This window comes from Adiantum capillus-veneris, chromosome 2 (genome assembly GCF_014529385.1).
Source record: "Adiantum capillus-veneris isolate H3 chromosome 2, ASM1452938v2, whole genome shotgun sequence".
NCBI lineage: Eukaryota > Viridiplantae > Streptophyta > Polypodiopsida > Polypodiales > Pteridaceae > Adiantum > Adiantum capillus-veneris.
This window is the reverse complement of record NC_140932.1, coordinates 81,974,611-81,987,747: the sequence shown is the minus strand read 5'-3', so window position 1 is coordinate 81,987,747 and position 13,137 is coordinate 81,974,611. Positions and strand designations below refer to the sequence as shown.

The 13,137-nt window shown below is 44.7% G+C and overlaps 1 protein-coding gene across 1 annotated transcript in view; it reads left to right on the top strand.

The window, feature by feature from the left end:
- LOC147463079 (internal alternative NAD(P)H-ubiquinone oxidoreductase A1, mitochondrial-like) overlaps positions 1-13,137 on the top strand; it is a 99,367-nt gene that overhangs the window by 21,410 nt on the left and 64,820 nt on the right. The gene's annotated exons all lie outside the window — the stretch shown is intronic.

The window sequence follows — 13,137 nt, the reverse complement described above, 5'->3', positions numbered from 1 at the left end:
TCCTTAAACTCTCGGACTTTCTTGCTTTTATCTTCGAGAAAGTCATACTGGTTGGCTTTGTAAAAGTTCTTCTTGTTCACATAGAAGTTTCCATCATCAGAATCTGAGCTATCTGTAGACGAGTCCTAAGTAGAACTGTCAGGCTCTGGGAGAGATTTAGCCTTCTTTGCCTTTTCTTGCCCTTTCCGAAGCTTTGTTTCTTTCTTCGCTTTTTACCTTTTCTGTCTTCTTCGCTCGAATCTGAAGAGCTAGAAGAACTGTCAGAAGAAGAAAAAAAATAGAACTGGGTACTCCTTCAAATCGAACACGCTTCTTCTGTTTCTTTGCCTTATCAAAAGTTGATTGACGACCCAAATATCTCGGGAAGTCAGTGCTTTTCTTCTGCTTTTTGCCGTGCTTTTTGGCTTTCTTTTGCGCGTCAGAAAGCTGGGCGATTCGTGCATCAACCACCTCTTCTAATTCCTTCTCTGAATATTTCTTGTGAGCTGAAGGTTTCTTGAGAGTGGGTTTCGTGGGTGGTGTAGTGGTTTTCTGCCACTGCTCATGCACTTCCTGAAAAGAAGCCTCGCTCATATATTTTGCAAATTTTGGGTCCTTCGCAAAATTGAGCATCATCTTCGTTGCATCGCCGATCAACTGGCGACGCTCCCATCTCTCGCCGCTCCGCCTGAGTAGGCCGAGGCGGGCCATACTCTCTGTCGGAATCTTCGTTGTGATCCCTGCCCGCATCTCCAGATGCAGAGGGAGTCGACTGATCCTTGCGTGAAGCCATAGGTGCCGCGGAAAAAAAAAAATTGGGGATCAGATTTCCCATAGAAGAGAAATCGGCCGTGCTTTGATACCACTGTAACAGACTTGGACACTCCAAGTCAAGAATCAATCGCGACAGCACCAAATAACCACTTCAAACAATTCACAGATCACAATAGATTTGCACTGGCCCGGCGGAGTTCCGTGCCTAGAGATATTGGCCCCAAAGACTGGCGTCCCTTTCGGTATTTCTTTTTATATTAATCAGTTCAAAGTACAAGAGAGTGGGTCGGGATTCACTCTCAGACTCTGTGTCCAGATGCTCTGAGAAGTGAAGGCCCAAACCACGTATTTAATTGTTTACAAGGGATGCTTAAAAGCAGAGCCCCAAAAAGCTTCAAAATCAAAAGCAACTGCTCTCTCTCTCTCTCTCTCTCTCTCTCTCTCTCTCAGAGAGTCTAACTGAAAGCAAAAGCATTCTCTCTCTCTTTCTCATTGCGTGGAGGAGAAAAAGCACATTGCCGTAAAACGCGCCGCAATTCACGAAAATCCGTACCAACTGCCACGTGGCATCTCCCCGGCAATTTAGGGTTTCCTATAATTAGGCTTTCAGCCAGAAATTAGGGTTTGCTGCAAATTAGGGTTTTGGCAGATTTTAGGGTTGGCAGGAATTTTAGGGTTTCAGCCAGAAAGTAGGGTTTTTGCTGTCCGCCACGTCATCACTTTGTGACAGAACCTGCAATATCTTCAACAGAGCCTGTATCCACAGTCGGCAAACGAGACTGCTGCAACAACATTTGCTGATCTCATCCAGAAACAGGTGGAAGAACCTGCAAGGCTATATCACCAGCACTTCCATATTCTGGCAAAGAGACCGCCAAGGTACACAACACCCAATCATGCAGTTGCGAGACTACATTTACACAAGTGTTAAAGTCGACAACCAGACAACCCATCGACCATGCACAATACGTGTTATCTACATTGAAGGGAACAAAGAAAGAGGGCAAGATAACCTATCTAGGAGCACATGAAGTACTCACAATAATAGCATCATAGTTACATGGGACGGCGGGTCGGGGTCGGGAACGGGGTCGGGACGGCAAAAGTCAGGAAACGGGGACGGGGGTCGGAACGGCAAAAAAAAAAAGAGAGTTTTTTTGGCATTTTTTGACCTACACACATGCCACACACATAGAGCATCACTTTGACCATAAATTTACACTAAATAGACCAAAGAACACGAGTCATATAGGCTGAAATGTGCTAATAAAACATCGATGATCGATGGATACAAAATGAGAAGTGCATGCCACAAGGGCTCAAGAGTCAAAAAGCCTAAAGGACTTAGGACAAGCCTGAGGCCTCAAGGATAACAAAAAGTACAAAGGGCTATGTAGTAGGTAGAGTCGTAGACTCAAGAGTCTAGACTCGAGAGAGTAGAGCTTAGAAGTTAGAAGGGTTAGAGGAGAGCTTGTGTGGAGAGAGAGTAAAGGAGAGCTTCAAAGTGGGTAGAAGAGGGAGAGGAGAGCTTCAAAGTTCAAACTTGAGCCTTGAGCTTGAGGGAAATGGAATGAGCTTGAGCCTTGAGCTTGAGGGAAATGGAATGAGCATTGAGCATTGAGACTATGAGTATTAACTTTTAAGAGGCCCAAGGGAGCCTTTTATAGCCTCCCAAGGGCCAAGGCTTAAAAAATATGGCAGTTGGGGCTGCACAGAGCCGTTGCAAACGGTCAAAAAACGGTCACTTTTTTGAATCCGACCCCGGACGACCCCTGCCGTCCCCGTCCGGCCCGTCCGACCCCGGTCCGGCCCCGGCCGTCCTCGGTCCGTCCCCGGCCGTCCCCGGTCCGTCCCCCCTGCGACCCGCCCGTCCGGCCCGTTTTCCGTCCGTCCCTCGGCGTTCCCAGCCGTTCCCGGCCCGCTTACGGCCGTTCCCCGGCCCTAGGGCCCGTCCCCCCCGTCCCCTGTAACTATGAATAGCATACCATGCTATCGGCATGACAGACAATTTGCCGCTTGCCCCAGATCAGAACACATGGATTGTGTCTGCACAACCATCCCCTCAAACTACTGTTACCATATACATGTGGTAGTGATGTGTGTGACCACACTAAGACCGCCGGGGCAGTTTTTCCCTCTTTAGGACGTTTTTTCCCTCGTGCATTGTATATACGTCCATCACTCTAGGGCTATCTATCTTTCCATTGCACACTAAGTAACAATGCCCTCCACAACATTCCAAACGCCCTTTGACACAAGAACATGTGTCATCATGTAAGCCCACCTTAAGTAGTTATCCCCATCCAATTTATCCTCAGCAACAAACATCTTGAAAATGCCTGTGTTGTTGTCAGCCATGGCGAGTGACCGCACCTGATGGGAAAACTTACTGAAAAAAGAAACGATGGTCCTAAGTGTATTCACACACATCACTACCACATTAATGATAACAACCAAAATGCTAATAAATGTACACATCTTCTTGACAGTGAGCTTGTTCAAGCCCTTGTAATCCATGCAAAAGCGCATAGTGTTATCCTTCTTTCGAGAAAGCAACACAGGTGCTCCCCACGGGGATTTACTTGGTTGATGTCACAAATTGTTGACGTGTCAAGCCATTGAAGAAGGGAGCCAACCTGCAGATCCCGGCCAAGGGGCCTAAACCCTAAGTGAAGAAGTAGAAGCAGCAAAAGAAGTTTTACCAACTTGCAAAGTCTTGCCGAGTGGCCTATTTTTAAAGAGGAGTTCCCGCCAACTTATGAGACCCTGTCCGATGGGGACCAAGTGACATAAAGGCATTAAAATAAAGCTGGACCCTCACACACACAAAAAGATAGCGTAACCAGCTGATGACGTGGCAGAGAAGTACGGATTCCCTAATTTTGCGCTGAGACTGTTGACGTGGCAATGTAACAAACTTGGACACCCCAAATCAAGATTCTACCACGACACAACAGAGATTCACTTCAAAACAGTTCACAAAGACAACACGGCCCGGCGTAGTTCCGTGCCCAGAGACATTGGCCCAAAAGATTGGCGCCTGTAACAAACTTGGACACTCCAAGTCAAGAATCTACCGCGACAGCACCAAATAACCACTTTAAAACAATTCACACTTCACAATTGATTCACATTGGCCCGGCGGAGTTCCGTGCCTAGAGATATTGGCCCCAAAGACTAGCGCCCCTTTCGGTATTTCTTTTTGTATTAATCTGAGTTCAAGGTACAAGAGTGCGGGTAGGCGCTCACACTTAGACTCTGCGTCCAGATGATCTTAGTTGTGAGTGGCCTACCCACTTATTTAAAGAGTACAAGGGTTGCTAAAAGCAGAGCCCCAAAAACTGAAAATCAAAAGCTCAAAAGCTTTGCAAAAATAAAGCAGTTTCTCTTTCTCTCTCTCTCTCTCTCTCTCGCTAAAATAAAACAAAGAGGCTTTTCTCTCTTTCTCTCTCTTGCTTAGTCAAATAAAGCAAAGAGGCTCCCTCTCTCTCTCCCAATTGCATAGGAAAAGCAAGCCAAAAAGCTGGATTTCCGTACGGCTGGCCGCAAAGCGTGCCGCAAATTCTGGAGGTCCGTACCACTGCCACGTCAGCAAAATCAGGGTTTCATTTTTTGTAGTTAGGGTTAGGTTTAGGGTTTTTGATTTTAGGGTTAGGGTTTCAGCAGAATAAGGGATTCGGGCAGCCACGTCATCACTTTGTGACATACCCCCCTCAATAAAGCATTGTAATCGCCCTCGATTACGCCTGCAAAACAAACAGAGGCCATAAACCGTCTTAGCAGACACTGACTGTTAGCACCTACGTACTAGGAACACACATCTAGCACATGCACCAATCGATAGTCACATCACACGACATCACGGGAAATCACTAGACATCACTGGAGATCACATGACATTCAACATTCATTCGGATCTTAGACCATGATTTATCGGCAATGTAGCTAGCAATCGCATCTAGATCCAGTCGGGACCTCATCCATGCCCGATTGACTAACCCCTATTGCAACCATGTCTATTCGAGATCATTTAGACCAAAATGCTGCAGTCATTTCGTCTATCAGTTTCTACACTTAAAAGAAGTCAAGAACAAATCAGTTTCATATTCAGGAATTCCATTTCATGAAGTCATACAGCAGAATACTGTCAGCTCTCCGTATCCCTGAAGCTCAAAGAGACATCAATGAATCTAATATGCAAAAATCGAGGCATCTGTTGACAAAGGAGCGGAGTAACTCCCCTCTTGTGCATCCCACTGCACTAGATCTTCGGCCAAGCTGAATTCTGGGTTCCATTTGGAATAGACTATGCTAAACCAAAAACTTCAAGGTAAAGTTTCACAATCTGAGGAGTATCTACTAGGTCCTTCTCCTCCATCCACTTTGCATCGAATGCAGGATAGTTCTTGAACTTAACCAAGAACCGCCTTCGGACTTTACCTTTATTCTCTGTGTCCTTATGTGCCAAAATCTGTTCAGGAACAAGGATCTCCTCGTTTTCTTCCACTTTGGGTTGCTCATCGGGCTCCCCATCATCAGGCACATCAACTTTAAAAGGTTTCAAGAGACTCACATGAAATGCATTGTGAATCCTCCAAGTGTTAGGCAGTTTGAGTCGGAAGAAGACATCATTGATCTTTTCAGTTATCTGGAAAGGTCAGTAGTATCGCATACTAAGCTTTGGAAAAAGCCTCTCCTTTGCCTTTTTCTTTCTCAGGCATGCCTTCTCAAAACATAAGAGCACCCAACCATCCTCCTCCAAGTTCAAATTGCGACGATGGCGATCCACTGCCTTTTTCTGTCGTTCTTGAGATTTCTGCAAAGCCTCGCGGACCTCGGCAAAAGCCGTGTCTAAGTCGCGCGTGTATTCATCCGCTTCAAAAATCTTATCTTTCGTGCTTAGGAAGGGTGGAACCTTTGTAGTATTTCAACAATCTCAAATGGCGCCTTCCCCGTCGAAGAGTGTATCGTGTTATTGTAGGCAAATTCCACCAAAGGTAGATACTTTTCCCATTGAGTCTTTTAATCTGAGATATAAGACTTCAATAAATCCAAAACCACTGAATTGGCAAATCGGATTGCCCGTCAGTGTGCGGGTGGAACGATGACGAGAACTGCAACTGCGTGCCAATGTTCTCCCAAATTGCCTTCCAAAACAAATTCGTAAATCTGGGGTCCCTGTCGGAGACAATTGTCTCAGGCATGCCATGTAATCTGAAGATATGGGCCACAAACAGTCGCGCTAAGTGATCCGGCTTGAGTGTTTTCTTCACTAGAATGAAATGAGCCTGCTTGCTAAATCTGTCAATAACAGTCTAGATACCATCGTGACCACTCTATATTCTCGGGAGATAAAAAATGAAATCCATTGCAATACTTTCCCAGGGGCGGGTGGGTATGGGCAAAGGCTGTAACAATCCCTGTGCTTTATGCCTGTCAAACTTGACCTTCTGGCATACCAAGCAACTGCGCACAAACTCTTCCACATCCTTCTTGAGTCTCGGCCAAAAGAAGCATCTCTCTACCCCTTTCATGGTGATAGCAATGCCGCGATGACCCGTGAAAGGTGGACAGTGGCATTCGGTCATAACCTTTTCCCTCAACGGCTGTGTAACGCACAACATGGTTTTTCTCATCAAGTAGCCATCCCAAATGGAATATCCCGCTACTATCTCCCCATCCCGTATCCGTGTGAAAACGTCTGCAAAATCTGTATCTGTGGCATACTGGTCAACCATATCCTCGAAGCTCCTATGATGTATTGAGGAAAATAGCCAGAACCAATGGCTTCCGAGATAGAGCATCTGCCACCACATCTATCCTTGAACATGGACAATTTGGAAGTGAAACTGTGACAAGATGTTCGTCCACCGCATCTGCTTTTCCGGTAGTTGCTTCAGTGACAAGAAGTAGCGCAAACTTTGATGGTCTGTAAAGACAGTAAAATCCGCTCCGAGTAGGTAATGCCGCCACTCAGTAAGAGCATGGATAACCGCCAAAAGCTCTTTCTCATAAATCTGTGCTGTCATTTCCGGCCTTGAGAACAATCGGCTCTCGTAAGCAATGACATGGTCTTCTTGCACTAAGACCGCACCAAGACTACGACCACAAGCATCACAATATACTTCAAATGACTTCTGCAAGTCCGGCAAAGTCAAAACTGGTCCCGTAGTCAATTTCTCTTTCAATGTCTGAAAGGCAGTCACCTCTGTGGGTCCCCACGAGAAAGGGACTCCTTTCTGTGTCAAGATATGCAAAGGGGAAGCAACCTTTGCAAACTTTCGAATGAACCGCCTGTAGTACGAACACAGTCCCAAGAAGCTTCTAACTTCATGGACATTCTTCAAATCGGGCTAATCACGGATAGTCTCTATCTTGGCCAAATCCATTTACACTCCTGTTGTTGACACAATGTGTCCCAAAAAGTGTATCTCTGGTAGGAAAAATTCACTTTTCTTTGCATTAATCACTAACTTGTGATCTCGTAATGCCTGATAGACCTGAAGCAGACGATCTCTATGTTCTGCCTTATTCTTGGAAAAAACAATGATATCGTCAAAGAAATTTCCAACAAATAGCCTGTACTCTCGAAAAATCTTGTCTATCATCCGGTTAAATGTCGCAGGAGCATTGGTTAAGCCAAAAGGCATCACCAAAAACTCAAATAACCCAAAAGTCGTTCTAAATGCTGTCTTGTAGACGTCTCCCGACGCGATTTTGATCTGATGATATCCACTCTTCAAATCAATCCTGCTAAAGCACGAGGATCCCTGTAATCTGTCGAGTATATCATCGATCCTAGGAGTCGAAAATCTGTTCTTGATGGTGATTTTTTTGAGAGCTCTATAATCGATGCACATTCTCCAAGATCCGTCTTTCTTCAAAACCAACAACACTGGAGAGCAATACGGGGAAGTACTAGGCTGGACAAGACCCTTTTCCAAGAGGTCTTTCACTTGGTTCATAATCTCTTCATTCTGTGCTCGGCTCAGACGGTAAGGTGGCCGGTTTGGTGGTGTGTGTTGCTAAATTGGCTTTATCTGACATAAAAATAATTCTAAATGAATTATTGGATTTATAAGTGAGGGGGTTTTCTCGCTTGGAACATTAGGAAAAATAATTCTAAATGAATTATTGGAATTTTAAGTGAGAGGGTTTTTCTCACTGGAGACATCCGAGTACAGAGTATTCCTAGTGCGTTAGTCAAAGTAATGACGGGAGCACTAAGAACGGGAATATTTGTAAGGCCACCAGGAATGGGTACTTCTGATGCGTCACATCGGATGGGTGACGGGAAGCATCGGGAAGAAGTATTCGACCATCTGGGAATGGACATCTCTGATGCGTCATAGGATGGGTGACATAGAGCATCGCGAAGGAGATTGTACCGTAAGTTCGGTAGGAAAGGACTAGGTGATGGGTATTCCTGATGCGTCACAAGGTGGGTGACGGGTGCATCAGAAAGGTAATATCCATAGTCGGGAGGAAATTCCGAACTGTGTTAGAATTGTGCACAAGGAAAAAGCAAGCACTTGAATGAAGATGGGTTCAGAGGAAACTTTGAGGAAAAATAGATGCTTTTTTGAGAAAGCGGGATTGCCTTTCGGGACAGCAGATGCTTTCTCGCGAGGAAGTCTATGTCTGCATTGCAACTGTGCATGTGATTGCATCCAGGGATGCCTGGGAAGTGCTGTGAAAGCATTGTTTTTAACTTATAAGGTTTTATTGAGTTTTTGGACAGATTCATACCATTTTTAAAGGTGACCGACCGCCCACTTAATAAGTGGGTAGCCATCTGATAAATAAGGCAACAGATCAGCCAACGTTTTCTCTCTCTCTTTTTCTGGCAGAGCATAAAAAAAAACAATGAAAAAAAAAAAAAAAAAAACGGGCGCGATCTCTACGCGAGCAGCTATTCGTGCCCGTGGCTAGGAGCTATAAAAGCATCACATGCCCTTACTCAGAGAGGAGGACCAATCTTTGCAAGGAGGAGATGCTGCTGCAAATTTCAGCCGTAAAGAAGACGTTGCAGGTGATGCCCATGGCTGCCCCAAGTGTACCAGATGTCGCCAAGACCCAGTGCGCGAGTTCCGTCGCGAAGAAGTGCCTACGGAGCGTGTTTCCATTGCGACAAGCTGCTGTTTTTGTCTGTTTTCAGCCCCTAAATGTCGTAGACGGGGCTGATTTATGAGAAGGAACCGTAGAACACACCTCTTTTGTGTGTAGGATTGGAAGAGAGGATTTTCTATGGAGAGATCTCTTCCGGGGATTTGCTTTCGAGAACGGAGTTGCGTTTCGAGCGTCGAGACTTTGAAGGTAACGATTTTCATGTTATGAACTCTGAGTATTTGTTTGCAGGGAGTAGGAGCAGAGGAAGGTATGAGCCTTTGCAGGAGAAAAGCGCTCTGAGGAACTTGAGCCAGATCAGCCCAGGGGTTTTGTACCCGAGTTTGGGAAGTAGATCCACGGATCAGAGAGAGGTAGTCTCTCAAGTTGCGATCCGGAAGTTGGGATTCCCAAGTAAGGACTTCGTGTCCGGGAAAGCAGAGTTGTTCTGTGGGAAGAGGACTCTGGAAATAGAGTTCTAAAAGAGAGTTGCAGGGATGTCATGCCCCGAGTCTGGAAGGTGAGATCCAGAGGCGAGAACCTTGATTCTCGAGGAATTGGAATAAGGAACGGAAGTTCCTTGGAGTAGGGTTTTGCCCTAGGAATCGGAAGTTGAGGCTTTCGGGAACCATCAAGTCTTATCCTAGAACGAACATGGTAATACGTTCGGTTCAACTGCTTGTATAGACTTCTCCTCAGTAATAAAGATACTATTACGGGGGGGGACCAGCCCATCTTCTGGTCCCCAGTACTTTGTCGATCTTCTCACTTTATCTCTCTCTCTCTCTCTCTCTCTCTATCTATTTCTCTCTGTATCCTTTGGATTCAGTAATAAGTGATAAATTCTATTTATCCGAATGTATTTTATATTGTTATGCGCTCCAATTTGTTACAGTGGTATCAGAGCATGGTCTCCTCTCTTTCTCTGTAAAGGAGGACGACTCTGGGAAGATACGGGAAGAAGCCATGACAAGCCAAGAGAGAAGTAAGCAGGCGGAAACCTAAGTCCTGCAGGAAAAGCTCGCAGAGTTGGCAAATCTTTTTTTTTCTCTCTGCAGAAGTCGACACAAGACTTTGGATTCTTTGAGAAGGCGACAAGAGTATGATGCTCAAGAACCTGGAGAATCCAAGGAGCGGAATGCTCAAGATCCTTAAGAATCCTGAAAATATTCATGAACATCAATCCAGAACCATAGCCAAGAAATCCTGTCATTTCGGGAAGGATATGAAGAAGGTCTTTAGACCTAGGAACACTTCCAGTCAAGTTTGATACTTTTGACGGAAGGGAAGATGCCCCGAAAGCTACCGCTTTGATTCGACGAGTTTGAAGTTGCCTTTGCAAACGGCAATTTCTGAAAAAGCGTCGAAGATGAGGCATGTGACTAAACACCTCAAGGGGATTGCAAGTACTTGGTGGTATACCAAAGCTCTGCAAGGAACTTACAACAAGACTTGGATTCAATTCAAGGCTGAATTTTTCGACAAATTTTTTTTCTCTACACTTTGAGGAAGGCATCCAAGAAGATTGGGATGGGTTTGCCCAATAGGAACACGAGTGAGTCAAAGCAAGTAGTGGTTCACTCTTGCCAAGGTAGCTCCACTCTCGATCCTCTCTGAGGAAGGAAAGATGAAGAAATTCAACAAAGGACTTTTGCCCGAATTTTGTAGACGCATCTGCAAAATACTTTGCAGCAGATGGTAGAGTCAGCAATAAAAGCTGAAAGTGTACACCTTAGTATACATAGAATCCAATCCCCGTAGTGGGACGGGAATCATTGAACACAGAAAGTTTGGAGTAAGGGAAGTCAATCTAACTCCTGAGTTCTTGAATAGAAGACCCTCGAACTTTAAGTGAGAGGGCAGGTTTTCAATCAAAGTTACATCTTTGAGGAAATCATAAAGTGCATTGTGCTTGTTTGCTCTTTTGCACAAAATAGGGTTATGTCTAACCGGGACTACCACTCTCGAGTGTTTATGAGAGCAGGATCAAACTGAAACATTGTTTTTTGAGATGAATTGGTTTGCTTAACTAGCCGGAAGGTCAACTATTGATCTGGTAATAGTTGACCTGGTATCCAGTAATTCTCGAACAGATTACCTGCTACTGCGGGTAGGAAATTATGAAGGAACCATTCTGAGCTTTCAAGCAAAGAAAAGCTTTCATGAAGCTTGAGTACTCTTTAAGCCCACACCCCCTACACGGTAAGGGAAGATATGGTAGTGCTTTTTGCACAAGTGAATGAACACTCTCTTTAGGAGGGAAGGAGCAAGCGACGACTACGGCCTGTGCTTGAGGAATCCAAGGATTAAAATCCTAGATTATTTGATGAGCGGGTTTTGCTCTAAGATCGAGCCAAGTCGTCATCAAGTTGAGCGTCTTTGCTCTAAGGATCTTACGAAGGGAAGGTAATTTCCCAGGTTCACCGAAACTTTAACACAGCTTAAGAATTATGTACACTTTTGAGTACATGGATAACACACGAAGATGCAGACCTATGCCAAGGAACTGGATGAGAGTTTGTTATACTCTCTTGAGCGCCTTTTTGCGCGCAAGGATATTCCGACACGAGAATCTCTATTTGAGATGTGTTCGGTAGAAGGAATTTGAGTTTCTCTACGGAGAAGAGGTTTTCTGATGGTCGTTGATCGTTGAGTACGCTATGTGCTTTTACCATTACAGCAACAACTTTTGGTTGCAGTATATGTTTCTCCATGAGCAGGTCAAGTAGCATTTACACGCTGTTGGAATAAATGTGAACTTTTATGTTCGTAAGAATATAGTTCGCCAACCGTTTCAAAAAGGTAAGAATTAGAACATCCCTGAGAATCAAAGAGGGTTCGCTCTATTGTGAACCGGGTTTGAACGTACGTTCAGAAAATGCTATGGCTAGAATCCTATCTGCCTGAGATTTTGCAAGTTGTCATTGATGCTTGCAGGGTGAATCATTTTTTATGATTTTGCAAGAAAGAGACGCTAATGGGCGTCGGGAAAACACTGCTAGTGGTAATAACTCGCAGGAGAATAAGATTGGAAGGAAGTGCCGCCGTGCACAAGGAATCTTCGGAATGGAACCGTCCGCCTACGTTGAGCGACGGCCCGGAACAAGAAACTTCTTTAAGGTGATCGTAAATTGTGAAAGAAAGACATCGAGCTTAATGCTCTATGACTTGGGCATTCCCTATGTGGGAGGACACAAGAGGTTTAATATCCTCAGGACTAATAGCGCAAGGTTATGTGCAAGGACAAAGACCTAGATTGATTTCTAAGAGGATTATTCTTCTCGGGATTGAGAACGTGGAATTGAGTTAACAGATTCTCGAAAGACGCGAATGACGAGTTCTTACAGGGCTCGTAAGATTGGTGAAGGATATCCTCGAGGTACTAGAGGAAGGACATGAACCGGTAAGGTAAGTATTGAATTATGAATTTTTTTTTTTCTTTACTTTACTTTTAAGTTCTCTACTGAGAAAGGACCAGCTCAACTCACCATTGAGCAAGATTTGGATTTTTTTCCGATTTCTCCCCGGCAGTTCAGTTGGACCTCTACAGTTGATGACAACTGTTTATAAGTGAGAGGGATGTTGCTAAATTGGCTTTATCTGACATAAAAATAATTCTAAATGAATTATTGGATTTATAAGTGAGAGGGTTTTCTCGCTTGGAACATTAGGAAAAATAATTCTAAATGAATTATTGGAATTTTAAGTGAGAGGGTTTTTCTCACTGGAGACATCCGAGTACAGAGTATTCCTAGTGCGTCAATCAAAGTAATGACGGGAGCACTAAGAACGGGAATATCTGTAAGGCCACCAGGAACGGGTACTTCTGATGCGTCACATTGGATGGGTGACGGGGAGCATCGGGAAGAAGTATTCGACCATCCGGGAACGGACATCTCTGATGCGTCATAGGATGGTTGACATAGAGCATCGTGAAGGAGATTGTACCGTAAGTTCGGTAGGAAAGGACTAGGTGATGGGTATTCTTGATGCGTCACAAGGTGGGTGACGGGTGCATCGGAAAGGGAATATCCATAGTCGGGAGGAAATTCCGAACTGTGTTAGAATTGTGCACAAGGAAAAAGCAAGCACTTGAATAAAGATGGGTTCACAGGAAACTTTGAGGAAAAACAGATACTTTTTGAGAAAGCGAGATTGCCTTTTGGGACAGCAGATGCTTTCTCGTGAGGAAGTCTATGTCTGCATTGCAATTGTGCATGTGATTGCATCCCGGGACGCCTGGGAAGTGCTGTGAAAGCATTGTTTTTAACTTATAAG